This window comes from Piliocolobus tephrosceles, chromosome 13 (assembly GCF_002776525.5).
Source record: "Piliocolobus tephrosceles isolate RC106 chromosome 13, ASM277652v3, whole genome shotgun sequence".
In the NCBI taxonomy this organism is placed as follows: domain Eukaryota; kingdom Metazoa; phylum Chordata; class Mammalia; order Primates; family Cercopithecidae; genus Piliocolobus; species Piliocolobus tephrosceles.
Genome location: NC_045446.1, coordinates 6,178,498 through 6,194,206, shown reverse-complemented (window position 1 = coordinate 6,194,206; position 15,709 = coordinate 6,178,498). Strand labels below are relative to the sequence as shown.

Below are 15,709 nucleotides of genomic sequence, written 5' to 3'. Positions count from 1 at the left end.
GAGTGCAGTGGTGCAATCTCGGCTCACTGCAACTTCTGCCTCCTGGGTTCAAGCAGTTTTTCTGCTCTCAGCCTCCTGACTAGCTGGGATTACAGGCATGCGCTACCACACCTGGCTAATTTTGTACTTTTAGGAGAGATGGGTTTCTCCATGTTGGTCAGGCTGGTCTCAAACTCCCGACCTCAGGTGATGCGCCCAGCTCAGCCTCCCAAAGTGCTGGGATTACAGGTTGAGCCACCGCACCCGGCCTTGTCTCATTTTTCCTAAGCACTTCATTTTGATGCTATTGAACATAGTAAGTATTCTTTGTTGCTAGTATGTAGAAATAAAACTGATTTTTGTATATTGAACTTGTATCTTACAAACTTAGTAGCTCTGGTTAACAGCTTTGTGTGTAGATCTCATAGAATTTTCAACATAGACGAATTTGTCATCTGTAAATAAAGATCATTTTTTTTCTTCCTTTCCAATCTTGATGCCTTTCTTTTTCTTTCCCTTGCCTGATTCCACTGACCAGAACCTCCAGGACATGGAGCTATGATGAGAGTGGACCATTAAGTATGATGTTAACTGCAGGATTCCTACAGATGCCCCTTAAGAGGTTGAGAGAAGTTCTTTTATTCCTAGTTTGCTGAGTGGTTGTTTTGTTTTTTTAAAAAATATGAAACGTTTCACAAATGTGTCATCCTTGCACAGGGGCCATGTTAGTCTTCTCTGTATCATTCTAGTTTTAGCATATGTGCTGCCGAAGCAAACGCTTATTTATTTTTTTTATTTTTTATTTATTTATTTTTTTGAGAGGGAGTCTCGCTCTGTCGCCCGGGCTGGAGTGCAGTGACCGGATCTCAGCTCACTGCAAGCTCCGCCTCCCAGGTTTATGCTATTCTCCTGCCTCAGCCTCCCGAGTAGCTGGGACTACAGGCGCCCGCCACCTCGCCCGGCTAATTTTTTGTATTTTTTAGTAGAGACGGGGTTTACACCGTGTTAGCCAGGATGATCTCGATCTCCTGACCTCGTGATCCGCCCGTCTCAGCCTCCCAAAGTGCTGGGATTACAGGTTTGAGCCACCGCGCCCGGCCATTCTTGTTTATTTTCAAGAGAGAAAGTCTCAGGCTAGGCAGAGTGGCTTGTGCCTGTAATCCCAGTATTTTAGGGGGCAGTGTTGGGAGGATTGCTTGAGCCCAGGACTTCGAGACCAGTATGGGCAATATGGTGAAACCCCATCTCTATGAAAAATTTTTAAAAATTAAGCATGGTGGTGCACACCTGTAGTCCCAGCTACTCAGGAGTCTGAGGTGGGAGGATCACTGAAGGTTGCAGTAAGATGTGATTGCACCACTGTATTACAGCCTGGATGACAGAGAGACCCTGTTTCAAAAAAATAATAATACAATTTTTAAAATAGCATCTCACTCTGTTGCCCAGTCTAAAGTGCAGTGACACAATCATAGCTCACTGCAGCTTCCAACTTCTGGGCTTAAGCAATCTTCACGCCTCAGCCTCCTGAGTAGCTGGGACTACAGGTATGTTGCTACCATGCCTTTTTTCTTTTCTTTTTTTTTTTTTGGAGATAGGGGTGGGGGTATCCCCCTATGTTGCCCAAGCTGGTTTTGAACTCCTGGCCTCAAGTGATCCTCCCACCTTGGCTTCCCAAAGTGCTGGGATTACAGGTGTAAGCCACCACACCCAGCCACTGAGTGTTTTTATAAGTAATGAATGCTGCCAACTTTCAAATGTTTTTTGTATGTCTATTGAGATGATATAATTTTTCTTTTTTTGGTTTGTTATCATGATAAATTAATTTTGTAATCTTAAACCAATCCTGCATCCCTGGAATAATAAAACCTAGTGATGATGTGTTATCTTTCAAACATATTATTGGGTTTGATTTGCTAAAAATAAATTAAGGATGTTTGCATCAATGTTCATGAGGGATGTTAGTTGGAAGTTGTGGTTTTTTTTCTCCGTTATGTTGTCATCTGGTTTCAGTATCAGGGTAATTATGACCTCAGAGAATGAGTTGGAAAGATTTTGTGTAGAAATGGTGTTTTTTTAATTCTTAATATTTGATAGAATTCACTAGTGAAGTCATCTGGGCCTAGTTTTTTTCTGTGGGAAATTTAACTACAAGTTCAATTTATCTAGTTCACACATGGCTACTTAAGCTATTTTTTCTTGTGTGAGCTTTTGTGTCTTTCAAGGAATTTGTCCACTTCATCTAAGTTGTCAAATTTATCAGTAAATTATTTATGGTTTCCTCTTACCACTCTTTTAATGTCTGTGGATGCTGTAGTTGATATGCCTGAACTTATGCCTGAAGTTGATAATTTGCATCTTCTCTCTTCTTTTCCTGATCAGTGTGGCTAGAGATTTAGAAATTTTATTGATCTTAAATAATAATTTTTTTTTTTTTTGAGACGGAGCTGCGCTCTATAGCTGAGACTGGAGTGCAGTGGCCCAATCTTGTCTCACTGCAACCTCTCTCTGCCTTTCGGTTTCAAGCAATTCTCCTGCCTCAGCCTAAGTAGTTGGGATTACAGGTGCCTGCCACTACAGCCGGCTCATTTTTATATTTTTAGTGGAGATGGGATTTCACCATGTTGGTCAGGCTGGTCTCAAACTCCTGACCTCAAGTAGTCCACCTGCCTTGGCCTCCCAAAGTGCTGGAATTATAAGCATGAGCCACCATGCCTGGCCTGATTTTTAATAATAATTTTTAGATTAACCAATTATTTTTGATTAATTTTCTTGATCTTAAATAATGATTTTTGATTAATTGATTAGCTTGATTTTCTATTTGTTCTATCAGTTATTGAGGAAGGGTTGTTAAACCTCTAGCTAAAATTGTGGATTAATTTCTTCTGCTAATTCTTTCTCTTCTTTATGTATTTTGAAGTTGTTTTTGGATGCATAAACATTTAGGATTGCTATGTCTCCTCAATGAATTGACCTGTTTTTCATTATAAAATGATCTTTTTGTATCTGGTAATATTTCTTTACCCTGAAACTTATTTTGTCTGATATTAACAAAGTCACTTCAGATTTTTTTGGCTAGTGTTAACATAGTATATCTTTTTCATCTTTTTGCTTTTAATCTACTTGTCTTTATATTTGAAGTGGATTTCAGGCCACTTTGGGAGGCTGAGGCAGGAGAGTTGCCTGAGCCTAGGATTTCGAGATGAGTCTGGGCAACATAACAAGACACCATCTTCATGAAAGACAAAAAAAGTAAAGTTGAGGCCAGGTTCAGTGACTGACACCTGTTAACCCCAGCAGTTTGGGAGGCCAAGGCAGGCAGATCACTTGAGGTCAGGAGTTCGAGACTAGCCTGATCAACATGGTGGAACCCCGTCCCGTCTCTACTAAAATTACAGAAATGATCCAGACATGGTGGTGCATACCTGTAATCTCAGCTACTCGGGAGGCTGAGGCAGGAGAATTGCTCGAGTCCAGGTGATGGAGGTTGCAGTGAGCCAAGATGGAGTCACTGCACTCCAGCCTGGGCAACAGAGGGAAACTCCATCTTAAAAAAAAAAAAAAAAAAAAAAAAAAGTGAAGTTGACTTTTTACATAGTATACAGTTTGGCCACTTTTAAAATACAATTTAATAATTTTTGCCTTTTAATTGGGAGTATTCAGACTATTTAAGTTTAATGAGATTATTATACGGTTATGTGTAAGTCTTAACATACTATTTGTGCTGTATTTATCCCATCTCTTCTTTGTTCTGTTTTTACTTTTTTCTGCCTTTTTTGGCATTCTTTTTTTCTTGAGTCAGGATTTTGCTCTGTCACCCCGGCTGGAGTGCAGTGACACAATCATGGCTCACTGCAGCCTCAACCTTTCAGGCTCAAGTGATCCTCTCACCTCAGCCTCCTGAGTAGCTGGGACCACAGGCACACACCACCCTGCTGTGCTAATTTTCTTATTTTTAGTACAGACAGGGTTTTCCCATGTTGCCCAGGCTGGTCTCAAACTCCTGAGCTAAAGTGATCTGCCTGCCTCGACCTCCAAAAGTGCTGGGATTACAGGCATCAGTCACCTCGCCCAGTGAGCTTTTCTGGCATTATTTCTTAAGATTCTATTTAATCTCCTTTGTTGGCTTTTTAGCTGAAACTCTTCGGATTTGTGTTTCAGTGGTTGCTTTATACCACGCATCTTTAACTTATCAAAGTCTACCTTTAAGTGCTATCATGCCACTTCATGTATAATATAAAAAACTTACAATAGGCTGCGTGCAGTGATTCATGCCTTCATATAGTTTGGCTCTGTGTCTCCACCCAAATCTCATGTTGAATTGTAATCCCCAGTGTTGAGGGAGGGACCTGGTGGTAGGTGATTGGATCATGGGGGCAGATTTCTGCCTTGCTGTTCTCATGATAGTGGGTTCTCACAAGATCTGGTTGCTTGAAAGCACATAGCATTTCCCTTTGCTCACTATCCTGCCAGGTGAAGACATGCTTGCTTCCCATTTGCCCTTCCACCATGATTGTAAATTTCCTGAGGCCTCCCCAGCCATGCTTTCGGTACAGCCTGTGAAACTGTGAGTCAACTAAACCTCTTTTCTTCAGAAATTAGTCTCAGGTAGATCTTGATAGGAGTGTGAGAACAGACTAGTATGTTCCTGTAATCCCAGTGCTCTGAGAGGCCAAACGGATCGCTTGATCCCAGAAATTCAAGACCAGACTGGGCAATGTGGCAAAACCACATCTCTACAAAAAATACAAAAATAGCTGGGCATGGTGGTGCACACTGGTAGTCCCAGCTACTTGGGAGGCTGAGGAAAGAAGACTGCTTGAGCCTGGGAGGTCAAAGCTGCAGTGAGCTGTGATTGTGCCAGCCTGCGCAACAAGTGAGACACTGTCTCAAAACTTACAATAGGGAATTTCCATTTCTTTCTTTCCAGTCTTTAAGCTACTGTCATGCATTTACTTTTATACGAACTCCACAGCAAATTCTTATTTTTGCTTAAACAATTACCTAATCTAGCAATGCCTTCTGGGTATTTACCCAGATGATCTGAAAGTTTATTGAAGGGATGTCTGCACATACATGTTCGTTGCAGCACTATTCACAATAGTTTATGAAATCACCCTGGCCTGGCGTGGTGGCTCACTCCTGTAATCCCAGCACTCTGGGAGGCCGAGACGAGCAGATTGCCTGAGCTCAGGAGTTCAAGACCAGCCCGAGCAACATAGTGAAACCTTGTCTCCACTAAAATACAAAAAAAAATTAGCTGGATGTGGTGGCGCACATCTGTAATCCCAGCTACTGAGGAAGCTAAGGCATGAGAATTGCTTGAACCCAGGAGGCAGAGGTTGCAGTGAGCTGAGATTGTACTACCGCACTCCAGCCTGAGTGACAGAGCAAAACTCTCTCAAAAAAAAAAAAGAAAAGAAATTACCCTAACTGTCCATCAACAGATGAACAAAGAAAATGTGATAGGTATATACTGTGGAATACTATTCAGTCATTCAAAAGAAGGAAATTGTGTTATTTGTGACAATATGAATAGAACTGGAGAACATTATGCTTAAAGTGAAATAAGCTAGACATGGAAAGACAAATACCCCATGTTCTCACTTATATGTGGATCTAAAACAGTTGAACTCAGAAGCAGAGAGGGTGGTTATAGAGGCTGGGACCGTGGAGAATGGGGAGAGGAAGTATACAAAATCTCAGAAGAGGAATATGGGGTTTTCTTAGTTCTATTACACAGCAGGGTGAATATATTTAATAGAATATTCTACATTTCAAAATTGCTGAGAGCAAAACATTAAATGTTCTCACCACAAAAAAAGTTAAGTATTTGAAGTGATGCATATGCTAACTAGCTTGATTTAATTTTTCCACATTGCATTCATGAATCATATCACTTTGTACTTCACAAATGTATACAATTATAACTTGCCAATTTACAAAGTAAAAAAATTACTTAAGTGTAAAGAAATAATTAAATGTGTATTTATCCATGTAGTTTCCATTTCCAGTGATCTGCATTAACCTTTGTGTATTTCCAGCTTTTCTGACATCATTTTCCTTCTGCCTGAAGCACTTCCTTTGACATCTTAGTTCCCTTTTTCTTCTGCCACGTCTTACCTGCTTTTATTCCTATTCAATGTTTCATCTCATTTTAATTTTAATATCTTGAAGTTCACCTTGGGTATTTAAAATATTTCTGTGTCTCTACTTAACATTCTTAATTTTTCCTTTACTTTCCTTATCATACGGAATAGTTACAACTTTTTTTTTTGAGACAGTCTCGCTGTTGCCAGGCTGGAGTGCAGTGGCACAATCTCGGCTCACTGCCACCTCTGCCTTCCAGGATCAAGCAATTCTCCTGCCTCAGTCTCCTGAGTAGCTGGGACTGTAGGCGTGCACCACCACCCCCAGCTAATTTTTGTATTTTTAGTAGAGATCAGGTTTCACCATGTTGGCCAGGATGGTCTCAATCTCTTGATCTTGTGATCCACCTGCCTTGGCCTCCCAAAGTGCTGGGATTACAGGTGTGAGCCACGGTGCCCAGCCTATAACTATCTTAATGTCCTTGTCTATTAATACTGTCATCTGTGTCATTTCTGGCTCATTTCTAGTTTCAATTTACTTGAAATTTTCTCTTCATGATGGCTCCCAGTTTCTTGCTTCTTTGCATGCCTGTCGACTTTTTATTGGCTGCAATACATCATTTGTGCTAGTTTTGAAAATTATTTTGTGTGACATTTTTGTATTCATATAAACTATTTTGAATTTTGTTCTGGGACACAGTTAAATTCTTTGAAAAAAGTTTGACTGTTTCTGGTCTTGTTTTGTTAGGCAGAACCAGAGTGACATTTAGTCTGGGGCTAATTTTCCCCACTGCTGAGGCAGAACCCTTCCGAGTACTTTATTCAATATCCCACAAGGTTTCCACTCTGATGTTGGCAAAGAAAAACTATTCCTGGCCCTACATGAGCTGATCTGATTGTTTCCACTGATCCTTTCGGGTGGTTCCTTCCCCAGCCTCAGCATTTTCCTCACAGGTATGCACTGATTGGTACTCAGATTACTTACGACTCTAAATCTTCTGGGTGCAATCTCAATTTCTCTCCCCCACCTGCACTCTTTTCTTTCTAGAACTTTGACCTGTGAATTCCAGTCTGGGCCTCCATCTCCTCACTTCAGGAAAGCTGCCGGGCTGCTCCTCAGCTCTTCCTTCTTTGCGCTACAGGCTGCAAACTCTTCTGACAGTAAAATAGGGCAATCGTTAGGGCTCATCTCATTTGCTTCCTCTCCCTCAGGGGTCACTAGTAATGGAAAACAATGACAAAACCAGTCCCAGAGCTCCCAAAAGTCTTAATACTTAGGTTTGAATCTAACGAAGCATATACAGGATTGAAAGCTGCAAACTACAAAATGCTGATGAAATAAATCAAACAAGTCCCAAATAACAGACAGACATACTGTGTTCATGGTTCGGAATACTTGAGATACACACACACACACACACACACAGTTAACATGACAATTCTATCCCAGGCGCGGTGGCTCACGCCTGTAATCCCAGTACTTTGGGAGGCCAAGGTGGCGGATGACGAGGTCAGGAGATCGCGACTATCCTGGCTAACATGGTGAAACTCTGTCTCCACTAAAAAATAATTATTAATAATAATAAAATACATAAAATTAGCCAGGTATGGTGGCAGGCGCCTATAGTACCAGCTACTTGGAAGGCTGAGGCAGGAGAATGGTGTGAACCTGGGAGGCAGAGCTTGCAGTGAGCTGAGATCGCACCACTGCACTCCAGCTGGGTGACAGAGCGAGACTCCGTCTCAAAAAAAAAAAAAAAAAAAAAAAGGATAATCTTTCAACAGATAGTGCTGAAACAACTGGTCATCAGTATGCAAAAAAAGGAAGACGACAAAGATCATCAATCTATACCATAAGCTTTATATAAGTATTAACCAAATACGCAGCACAGACTTAAATGCAAAACGATGAAACTCTTAGAAGAAAACATAAGAGGCTGGGGGCAGTGGCCCGCGCCTGTAATCTGAGCACTTTGGGAGGCCAAGGTGGGCAGATCACTTGAGGTCAAGCGTTCAAAACCAGCCTGGTCAATACGGTGAAACCCCATCTCCAAGAATACAAAAATTAGCCAGGCATGGTGGCACACGCCTGTAATCCCAGGTACTCAGAGGCTGACGCAGGAGGATAGCTTGAACTCGGGAGGTGGAGGTTGCACTGAGCCAAGATCACATCACTGCATTCCAGCCTGGGCGTCAGAGCAAAAAGAAAACGTGAAGAGAAAATGATACGGCTTAGGAAAAGAATACAACTATGACGCCAAAATCATGGTCTCTAAAGGAAAAAATTGATGAAATAGACCTCATCAAAATGTTTTCATCAAAATTTTTGCTCTGTAAAAGACACTTAAGAAAATGAAATAAGACATTGACTAGAAAAAAAAATTTGTAAGTCACCTATTCAGAGAGGAATCTGGGAAGATGGCATGATAGGAAGCACCAGGAATCTGTGTCCCCACCTAGACCACAATTGCATGGCATAAGCTGTCTGGTGTAACTATTTTAGAACTCTGGAGTCTATTAAAGGCTTGTGACTTCCAAGGTGAAGGCTTGGACTGGTAAATCACAGTTAATTTCAGTCCATCTTAGTTCTTAGCACAATGGCTACTACCCATCCCTGACCCCCATGGCGTGCAGCTGTGCAGGTATTTCTGGAGCATCCTGCACACAGCTTGCAGGAGCCAGGGTGGGCAAAAAGGGTTCTATCCTCCAATGATCACAGATCTATGCTCTCACTGCTGAGTGCTGCTTCTGATCTCAGAGGTGCTTCTTTTTGAGAGGGAGTCTTACTCTGTCGCCCAACCTGGAGTGCAATGGTGTGATCTCGGCTCACTGCAACCTCCACCTCCCAGGTTCAAGCGATTCTACCTCAGCCTCCTGAGTAGCTGGGACTACAGGCGTGCACCACCATACCCTGCTAGTTTTTAATTTTTATTAGCGATGTGGTTTCCCCACGTAGGCCAGGTTAGTCTCAAACTCCAGACCTCAAGTGATCCACCCGCCTCAACCCTCCAAAGTGCTATGATTACACGCATGAGCCACAGTGCCTGGCCCACAGTGGTGCTCATCACAGGCGCAGGAGGCCACTATTGCTGCATCTCCTCCAGCTGTTGGAAGCTCCGCCCCCTCTGGCTGAAATGACTTCCAGGGGATTTAAAGGGCTAATGCTCTCTCTCTCCCACCTTCATTTTTCTTTTTATTCCCCTTTGGGAGCCAGACATTAAACACTAACTTTTCTTCAACACTTTATTTTTTGAGACGTAGTCTCACTCTGTTGTCAGACTGGAGTGCATTGGTGCAGTCTCGTCTCACTGCAACCTCTGCCTCCCAGGTTCAAGCGATTCTCCGGAGCTCAGCCTCCCCAGTAGGCGGGACTACAGGCTCAAGCCACCACGCCCAGAAAATTTTATTTTTGTATTTTTAGTAGAAATGGGATTTAACCATGTTGGCCAAGATGGTCTTGATCTCTTGACCTCGTGATCCACCAGCCTCAGCCTCCCAAAGTGCTGGGATTACAGGACTGAGCCACCGCGCCTGGCCTAGAACATTTATTTTTAAACTGCACATGAGGAAAATGAGTAAGTGATCACACATACTCAAGGCTCAGAAGATACCTGAGAAGACCTTAAGTTTACACCCCGGCCTCATTCTTGACACAGGCTACATCAAATAAACAAATTACAAAAGTAACAAAAACCAATAAACCCTGGATAAGCGAGAGAGTATGATTTCCAGAGTTACAATTATGAAATTCAATTGTCCGATGTTTAACAAAACACAAACCACACAAACAGAAAACATAGCCTATTCGAAGGTTAAAGAAAACCACAAATAAACTGTCCCTGAAAGTTTTGGCAAGTGTACTAGAAAAAGGCTTTAAATTAAAGCAACTGTCTTAACGATGCTCAGAAAACTACAGGGGGATATGGAGTAAGTCAAGAGAAAGATATATAAACAAAACGGAAATATCAGCAAAAATAAAATCTAAAAGAAACCAAAATAATTTCCAGAGCTGAAAAACTGAAATGAAAAATAACTAGAGGGCAAATTTGAAGGCATTTAAACAGGCAGAAGAATCAGGGAACTTGAACATAGAACAACAGCAATGATCAAATCTAAAGAACAGAAAAAAGACTGAAGAAAAATGAACAGAGCTTAAGGGATCTTGAGATACCATCAAGTAGACCAACACAGGCATTGTGGGAGTCACAGAAATAGAAGAGAAAGCAGCATAAGCAGGGAGAATATTTTAAGAACTAGTGTCCATAAACCTCTCAAATTTGATGACAGAAATGAAAAGAAACATACAAGCTGAACGAACTTCACGTAAGATGAATTCAAAGATACCCAGTCAAATGCAGTATCTCATGCCTGTAATCCCAGTGCTTTGGCAGGCCAAAGCAGGAGGACGGCTTGAACCCAGGAGTGCGAGACAAGTTTAGGCAATATGGCAAAACCCCATCTCTAAAAAAACAAATAAAAAATTAAGTGTGCATTGTAGTGCATACCTGTAATCCTAGCTAGTTACTTGGGAGGTTGAGGTGGGAGAATCACTTGAGCCCAGGAGTTAAATGCTACAGCAAGCTATGATCATGCTGTGTCCACAATTGGTGGGTTCTTAGTCTCGCTGACTTCAAAACTGAAGCCACAGACCCTTCCAATGAGTAATACAATTCGTAAAGATGGTAGTCCGGAGTTTCTTCCTTCAGACGTTCAGATAGGTCTGGAGCCTCTTTCTTCTGATAGGTTCGTGGTCTCGCTGACCAGAGTAAAGCTACAGACCTCCCCGGTGTTACAGCTCTTAAGAGCAGCGCGTCTGGAATTATTCACTTTTCCCGGGGGGCGGGGTGTCGTGTTGTCACTGGCTTCAAAAACGAAGCCGCACACTTTTGCGATGAGTGTTACAACTCATACACGTAGTCTTGACCCAAGAAAACAGCAGTAGCTACACTCAACACCATAAAAAAATCACTGCAAGGTGCGCGAAAATAAACGCGCCCCCCCCCCCCGCTTTTATTCCCTTATCTGGCCCCACCCACATCCTGCTGATTGGCCCATTTTACAGAGAGCTGATTGGTCCATTTTTGACAGAGTGCTGATTAGTGTATTTACAAACCCTGAGCTAGACACAGAGTGGTGATTGGTGCGTTTACAATCCCTTAGCTAGACATGAAAGTTCCCCAAGTCCCCATTAGACTTAAAACCCAGCTGGCTTCACATAGTGCCTATTACACAAGGACAACAGGCGGTGTTGCCTGCCAGTCCCGGGTCGCGCCAGTGCTCTTCAGCCCTTGGGCCGTGGCGCAGCGGGCGGCGCCCCTCGGGGAGGCTCGGGCGGCTGGGGAGTCCACCGTGGCGGGGACGGGCTCCGTCACGGCGGGCTGCAGGTCCCGAGCCTTGCCCCGCGGGGAGGCAACTGAGGCCCGGCGAGAACTCGAGCACAGTGCCAGCCCGCCGGCATCCTCTGCAGTTGCTGGCCCGGGTGCTAACCCCTTACTGCCCTGGGCCGGCGACCCCGGCCGGCCGCTCTGTGTGCGGGGCTCGCGCCCGCTGGAACTCGCGCTGGCCTACGAGCGCCGCGCGCAGCACGGATTCCCCCCGCGCTTCTCCCTCCACACCTCACTGCAAGCAGAGGGAGGCGGTTCCGGCCTTGGCCAGCCCAGGGAGGGGCTCCCACAGTGCCGTGGTGGACTGAAGGGCTCCTCAAGCGCTGCCAGAGTGGACGCCCAGGTCGCGGAGGCGCCGAGAGCGAGGGGTTGCCACCTCTCAACGCCACTGCACTCTAGCCAGGATGATAAAGTGAGAATCTGTTACCAAAGAGAGAATCAGGTGGGTGTAGTGCTCATGTTTTTGGGAGGGTGAGGCAAAAGAAGAATCACCTGGGCTGAAGAGTTTGAGACCAGCTTGGGCAACGTAGTGAGACCTTGTTTCTACAAAAAATAGCCAGATGTAGATGGCACACACGTATAGTCCCAGCTACTTGGGAAGCTGAGGTGAGAGGACTGCTTGAGCCCAGGAGGTTGAAGCTACAGTGAGCTATGATTGTGCCACTGCACTCCAGCCTAGGTGGCAGAATAAGACCCTGTCTCAAAAATTAAATTCAATTGGCCGGATGCAGCAGCTGACACCTGTAATCCCAGCACTTTGGGACCCCAAGGTGGGTGGATCACCTGAAGTCAGGAGTTCACGACCACCTTGGACAACATAGTGAAACCCCATCTTTACTAAAAATACAAAAATTAGCCAGGTGTGGAGACACGTGCCTGCAGTCCCAGCTACTCAGGAGGCTGAGGCAGAAGAATCACCAGTAGGTGGAGGTTGCAGTGAGCCCAGATAGTTCCACTGCCCTCCAGCCTGGGTGACAGAGCAAGACTCCATCTCAAAAAAGTAAAAAAATCAAATTAAATTAAATATTAAAACTAAGAGGGAGTCACACCAAGACACATTATAGTTAAACTTTTGAGGCCAGGCACGGCGGCTCACGCCTGTAATTCCAGCATTTTGAGAGGCCAAGGCAGGTGGATCACGTGAGGTCAGGAGTTTGAGACAAGCCTGACCAACATGGAGAAACTCCATCTCTACTAAAAATAGAAAATTAGCCGCCGTGGTGGAGCATGCCTGTAATCCCAGCTACTCAGGAGGCTGAGGCAGGAGGATCGCTTGAACCTGGGAGGTAGACGTTGCAGTGAGTCGAGATCGCACCATTACACTCCAGCCTGGGCAAAACAAGAGCAAAACTCCTTCTCAAATAATAATAATAATTAAACTTTTTTTTTTTGAGACGGAGTCTCACTCTGTGACCCAGGTTGGAGTGCAGTGGCATGATCTGGGCTCACTGCAAGCTCCGCCTCCTGGGTTCATGCCATTCTTCTGCCTCAGCCTCCCAAGTAGCTGGGACTACAGGCGCCCGCCACCACGCCCGGCTAATTTTTTGTATTTTTAGTAAAGATGGGGTTTTACTGTGTTAGCCAGGATGGTCTTGATCTCCTGACCTTGTGATCTACCTGCCTCGACCTCCCAAGACATTTTCAAACAAAAGAAAAAAACAGCCGGGCGTGGTGGCTCACGCCTGTAATCCCAGCACTTTGGGAGGCTAAGGTGGGTGGATCATGAGGTCAAGAAATCGAGACCACATCCTGGCCAATATGGTGAAACGCCATCCTACTAAAAATACAAGAATCAGCAGGGCACGGTGGTACGCACCTGTAATCACAGCTACTTGGGAGGCTGAGGCAGGAGAATCACTTGAACCCGGGAGACGGAGGTTGCAGTGAGGTGAGATCGCACTATTGCATTCCAACCTAGCGACAGAGTGAGACTCCGTCTCAAAAAAAAAATTAAATTAAATTAAAAAAAGCAAAAACAAAAAAATCTGTCTACCAAGAATCCTATATTCGGTAAAACTGTCTTTCAAAAGTGAAGAATACGTGCTCAGCTGAAGAGCCAATGCAGTGAAGCTTCCATCTGTGGGATTATGACTGCATGCCTCTAAATCAAAATTTTACCCAGGCAGAATAATACGATAGTACTGCAGAACCTTGGTTGGCCTTAGATAGCTGGTCCTCTGTCATGCTGCCAGTGCCTCATCTGGTGCTGGGACCCGAGTCCAGTACAGTGAACTCCTCATCCTGTGAAATGGGGCATGGCCAGAAATGGGCTGTCCTCACCTGCCCATCATGGAGTGCACATTCACAGAGAACCTGGTACTAAACCATTCATAGACAGCCTGCTTGTGGGTCAGGATTTTGTACATAGCCGAGCAACTCCCTCACTGTGATCTATTTAAAGTCAGCCCTCAAGATAAGGGTTTGTAAAAGAAAGGAATCAATAATATAAAATTTTTTGAGACAAGGTCTTGCTCTGTCACCCAGGTTGGAGTGGAGCGGCATGATCATAGCTCACTATAGCCTCAACCTACTGGGCTCAAGCGATCCTCCAATCTCAGCCTCCTGAGGACTACAGCTGGGACTACAGACATGTGCCAAGCCCAGCTAATTTTTTTTTCTTTTTTGTAGAGTGGGGTTTTGCCATGTTGTCCAGGCTGGTCTCTAACTCCTGAGCTCAAGCAATCTGCCCACCTGGCCTCTCAAAGTGTTAGGATTACAGGCATGAGCCACTACACCAAGCCCATAAATAATATTTTTAAGAAGATAAAAGAAAAATATAAGAAAAGCAAAAGAGGCCAGTTACAATAGCTCATACCTATAATCCCAATACTTTGGAGGACAAGGAAGGAAGATCACTTGAGTCCAGGATTTCGAGACCAGCGTGGGCAACATAGTGAGACCCTGTCTCTACAAAATTAAAGGCCATGCGTTGTGAAGCATGTCTGTAATCCTAGCTACTCAGAAGGCTAAGGTAGGAGGATTTCTTGAGCCCAAGAAATTGGGTTGAGGTTATAGTGAGCTGTGATCACGCCACTGTACTCCAACCTGGGTAACAGAGTGAGGCCCTGTCTCTAAACAAAAAGAAGAAATAAAAAGAAAAAAAAGCGAAGAAGAAAACTCAAGGAGTTCATAACCAGTAAACCTGCTCTGCAAGATACGCTTAAGGGAGTCCTGCAGGTGAAACGAAAGGACACTAGACAGTGACTTGAAACTGTATGAACTAAAGATCTCAATAGAGGCAAATCTATGAGCAATTATAAAAGCTAGTACTATTGTAACTCTACTTTTGGTTTTCTACAGAATTTAAAAGACTATTACACTTCAAAAAACAATCAGTATTGGCCCGGTGCAGTGACTCAACATCTGTAATCTCAGCACTTTTGGAGGCAAAGGCAGGCAAATCACCTGAGGTCAGGAGTTCAAGACCAGCCTGGCCAAATGGTGAAACCCTGTCTCTACTAAAAATACAAAATTTAGCCGGGCATGGTGGTGGATGCCTGTAATCCCAGGTACTCGGGAGGCTAAGGCAGGAGCGCTTGAACCTGGGAGGCAGAGGTTTCTATGAGCCAAGATCGGGCCACTGCTCTCCAGCTTGGGCAACAAGAGTGAGACAGACTCTGTCTCTAAATAAATAAATAAATAATAAATAAAAATCAGTATAATAATAAATTAATTGATTAAACCAAGAACTAATTTAAAGCTAGTATTACTGTAACAAGATACAATTTTATGACATCAACAACCACAAGAAAAAGAGATGGCGCTGTAAAAGAGCAGAGTTTTTATATGATACTGAAGTTGACCTGGTATAAATTCAAACCAAAGTGTTATAACTTTAGGATGTTGATAGTTTGGCTGTGTCCCCACCCAAATATCATCTTGAATTGTAGTTCCTACAATCCCCATTTGTCATGGGAGGGACCTGGTGGAAAGTAACCACCCATGGGGATGGTTACCTCCAAGTTGCTGTTCTCATGATAGTGAGTGAGTTCTCATGAAATCTGACAGTTTTATAAGGGGCCTTTCCCCCTTTTGCTCAGCACTTCTCCTTGCTGCCAACATGTGAAGAAGGACATGTTTGCTTCCCCTTCCACCCATGCCTGTAAGTTTCCTGAGGCCTCCCAGCCATGGTGAAGTGTGAGTCAATTAAGCCTCTTTCCTTTATAAATTACCCAGTCTTGGGTATGTCTTTGTTAGCAGCGTGAGAACGAACTAATACAGATGTTAAATGTAATCATTTTCATGTAATGTAATCATTGT

General features: G+C 43.9%; 1 pseudogene; it reads right to left on the bottom strand.

The window, feature by feature from the left end:
* Positions 1-655: 655 nt before the first annotated feature.
* On the bottom strand, positions 656-756 carry LOC111522494 (annotated as a pseudogene).
* Positions 757-15,709: the final 14,953 nt, after the last annotated feature.